A 4324-nucleotide genomic window follows, 5' to 3' on the forward strand; every position below is an offset into this window, starting at 1 on the left:
GAAAAGCCTAAACCGCTCTCTCCCGTTCTCTCATGGTCGACTATATAACTATACAAGTAAACCATGTTTATTTTTCCTTTTACCTTTGTTCATTGAATCTAAGGGACGGAAAGTATAAGCAAAATTTTGTCTAGGAGATAAAAAATGAAATTAAAAAAATCGACACTTTCTTCGCTCTTTGCATTAACCTAAAAATTAAATAAATAATTTTAAAAAATATCAAACAAACGCTCACCATTTCATAAAAAATTTAGTCCTAACTTAACCCTGGCAGAGCTACACTTAAACCTGATATCAAATTACAAGAGTTGACCCCTGGAGATGGGAACTTATTAATGGGTTTAACTTTCGATCCACCAATCGGTTTAGAAAACAACAGAAAAGCCCACGTACTTATTGATTTCTGCCGAAGTTCTGATGTTAAATTGAGTGGCGTCACAGGGCCGCGGACGGGTACCGTTAATCGCGAATCAACTACAAGAGAGGTGCTCCTCGATACGAGAATCTTTTTCGACTAACTGGAGTTCAATTTACTCATCACGTTCCTGAGCTCGGATTAGGTTATTGGAAGGGGTGATATTTCTTAGTAAGAATGTCAAAAATAGAGAGACTTGTTTTTTGCAGAAGGACCTTTTGCAATTGGAACCTCCATCTCACTGTGATGTGCACATCAACATTCATCTGCATCTTTATTTCCTTAGATTATGTTCCTGATTTAAATTTAATTTAAAAATTGACATTGGGCATCAGTACTCTGCAACGTGAGTAGGATTAAAGTTAGTTTGAGTGTGCAACCCGTCCCCTGCTGCATGCATGCAAGCGCCTCATGCCTGTAAATTGCTTCGCGGCCATCTTTTGATTTTTCCAAATTATACTAGGCAGTCTGATAAGTCCCTGAAAAATGAAACACGGAGGCGTTTTTTTGGCCAAAGTCTGTTTTATTTTTCAACATACTCTCCTTTTAGGTCGATACAGCGAGTCGAACGATTTTCTAACTTTTTGATATCGCCCGAAAAGTACTCGATCGGAAGGTCTCCAAAATACGCCTCAGTTTCAGCTATGAGCTCCTCATTTGAGTAAAAACGCTTACCGGTGAGCCATCTCTTCAGGTTAGGGAACAATTAATAGTCTCTGGGGGCATGATCTGGTGAATACGGTGGCTGAGGAACCAATTCGAAGCCGATTTCATGCAATTTTGCATGTGCAACTAAGCATGAATGAACAGGCGCATTGTCGTGATGATAAAGCGGTTTTTTCTTCTTCAAATGCGGTCGTTTTTCGGTGATTTCCATTTTCAATCGGTTCAATAATGATGAATAGTATGCTCCGGTTATGGTTTTACCTTTTTCCAGATAGTCCACGAATATTATGCCATGTGCATCCCAAAATACGGAGGCCATAAGCTTTCCTTCCCATTTTTGCGTTTTTGGACGCTTCACATTCACATTAGTGAATACTAATGCCATCTCTTAGAATTTTCAGGTACTTATCAGACTGCCTAGTACGCCGCGGCAAAATTTTAATTTTGTATCGGAAGCCACTTAACAGGTTTCTCTCTAGACGCTTAAAATTCCCTCGAAAATCAGCTATTCTAGTTATAAATTACCCTTGGTATTGAAAACGTCTGGAAACAGGTCAGAGCATAATATCTTCATGTATTTTGGCACACTGAATATGAATCTGACATGACTTCCCCCAGCGCATCAGGGTTTTTCTTTCAACGCGGAAAATTCTCTATAAAATCAGCTTTATCGCGTATAAAATAACCCTTCGTATTGAAATCGTCTGGAAACAAGTCAGGGTTACTCCTAGACGCAGAAAATTGTTATAGAAATCAAGTAGTCCATACGTGAAATTACAATGTGTATTTAATTCATCTTTCCGGATGAATTCAATACCAAGGGTAATTTCATACCCGAAAAAGCTGACTTTCCATCGAAATTTCCGCTCCTGGAGAAAACCTGTGACGTGATTGTTGAAAACTAATGTCAAATTTGTATTTGGCGCACCAAAATACATCAAGATATTATGCCGGGCCTTGTTTCCAAACGATTTCAATAGCAAGGGTAATTTCATACCCGTAAAAGCTGATTTTCTCGGATAATTTCCGTGTCTAAGGGGAAACCCTGACGTGCTGGGGGAAAACTAATGTCAGATTCGCATTTAGCGCCCAAAAATACATATACAGGGTGTCCAAAGAATATTGCCATTTCTTGTGACGGCTGATATAAAAAAAAATTAAATCGAAAAGTCCTCAAACATTTTTGGATAAGATGCGTGTTTTGGACACAACGGGGCGTTGAAATTGCATGTTGCCAGTGTGCGTGCAACTCTGAGAAGCAATATCTCGTACCATGGTATCTTCACCTTGCTTCAGCAAAAAAATGCAATTACGAATGGGTTTGTCTGTTTATATCGGATGGGCTCAAGTTTTATCGAACTGTAAAATAGCTGTAAAAAAATCAATTCTTTTATTTAAGCATGTTCGCGATAAAATATTTGCTCATCAAATTCGGTGCACAGAAAAAATAGCAATGTAATTCCTACATTATTGCAAATAACGTAGCCCCACAAAAAAGTATTTTACGCATGAGACTAGAACACCGTATACGTTTTTGGGGTCGCTGAATCTAAATCCAAGGGATGTTTCAATTCATCGGGTCAGGATGAAGTTCATTTGAAGGTTAACTTTTTTTTATTAAGTGGAATTTTGTTTTTACCTGCGGATTTGTAAAATGGGATATTTTACGTTTGCATTTGGTTTTTTACCTCTAGATCAAAATTACCTGTAAAGGTCACCTGAACGTTAAATCACTCTCTTGATCTTCTTAGGTTACTACCTCGCCCGGATAACGGAAGCATGACCTGTGTGGAAGTTATTAGGGTAATGGTGGGCGAACATCTGGTAACCTTGAATGTCATTTTACTGCCCGCCAGAGAAATACGCCGTTAACGGCTTCGTTACCTTAAAGGAACGAAAATTGGATTATTCTACACATCCTCAATTGAGACAGTTGTCACCATTTCTAGCGTCCTCTAAGGAAGCAGGATTTTGAATTTTAATAACAGGATCAGAGTATTCACACCAAATTAAAACGTTTCGTTCGCATAGTTATGTGGGGCTCATCAGTGATGCTCGAGTACCTTTTTCAGTCCATTGTGACCGAGATGTTATGGTAGCCAGCATATGATCAATTGGTATCATTTTTCCCAGAAAATTAGCAAGCGCCATTCGTCGGTATCGCGTGGATATATATGTCTTCTGTCTTGGTTCTCTAATGCCCCTCTGAGAAATACCACGAAGGTAAACCATGCTCGATAAAAATGTGTAATTTATAGATTTCTCAATGCAAATTATTATTGATCTTAAATTAATTAATTTATGAGAGTGACTCGACCTTCGAATGACCCGTAAAGGTTACTTTGATCCATGTATCAAATAATAATGCGAACGCAGATTATCCTGCTTTATCAGAATCCACGGTCATTCGAATTTAGCGACCCCAAAAACGTATAGGAATGGTTGTATAGTCGGTTGCATCGAACACTTTTTTTGAGGGGCTGTGTATACAGGGACCATCCCTGATTAATGTAGAATTTAATCAAATGGTTGGAATTATCTGACTTCTTCTGAAAGCATGGAATACTTTTCAACTGTTTCCAAATTCCTGAACTTCGCCGACAGTAAACTATTGCTGAATTAAGATGCACTGTTTTTTTTTAATTCCGAAAAATTCGGTAGAAGTATTTGAATTCACTTGAAATCATTTTAATTCTTTTAAATTTATTTTTTTGAAATATTTAGAATAGACGTTCACTTATTTTGAATTCCTTTGAGTCTTTGAATGCCGCAGAATTCTCTCGATTTTTACAATTAATTTGTAATCGTTTAAATTCGATTAAAGATTTCTTCATTCTCTTGAATAATCCAGAATATAAATAGATTTATTTTTAATTTTCTGAATATTTCTGAAAACATCAATTTCTTCTTTTTAATTCTGCCGAATTCTGTAGAAGTTTGAATTCAATTTTAATTTTTGAATTCTTGTTAAAAAGTGATCACGCACGCCAACGCAGGATAAACGGGATCCTATTGTAACGATTTAATTTACAATAATTCTTTGTTTTCGGAATATATATGATAGATGTATACCGGACTATAGCCTATATCTAGTGTCAGTTACTAATTTGAAATATATAAATTGGAGAATTTTAATGACCTAAGCGGCTTGATGTTTTTGTAATTTGCATCTTGAATAATATAGCATTTTTAAAAACAAAGCTTAGTGTCGAGCACATGTTATGCGCGAGTCCTCCGTTTCAA

General features: G+C 36.9%; 1 protein-coding gene across 3 annotated transcripts in view; it reads left to right on the plus strand.

Moving 5' to 3' along the window:
• LOC117179306 (protein transport protein SFT2-like) overlaps nt 1–4324 on the plus strand; it is a 67102-nt gene that overhangs the window by 33818 nt on the left and 28960 nt on the right. For 2 of the 3 annotated variants that reach the window (XR_004467904.1, XR_004467905.1), the window contains exon 2: nt 625–761. The exons of the other annotated variant lie outside the window; for it this stretch is intronic. The gene's annotated coding sequence lies outside the window, so the exon portion shown is untranslated. The remainder of the gene's footprint in view (nt 1–624; nt 762–4324) is intronic. 3 annotated transcript variants of the gene reach the window in all.

Source organism: Belonocnema kinseyi, chromosome 9 (genome assembly GCF_010883055.1).
Source record: "Belonocnema kinseyi isolate 2016_QV_RU_SX_M_011 chromosome 9, B_treatae_v1, whole genome shotgun sequence".
Taxonomy (NCBI): domain Eukaryota; kingdom Metazoa; phylum Arthropoda; class Insecta; order Hymenoptera; family Cynipidae; genus Belonocnema; species Belonocnema kinseyi.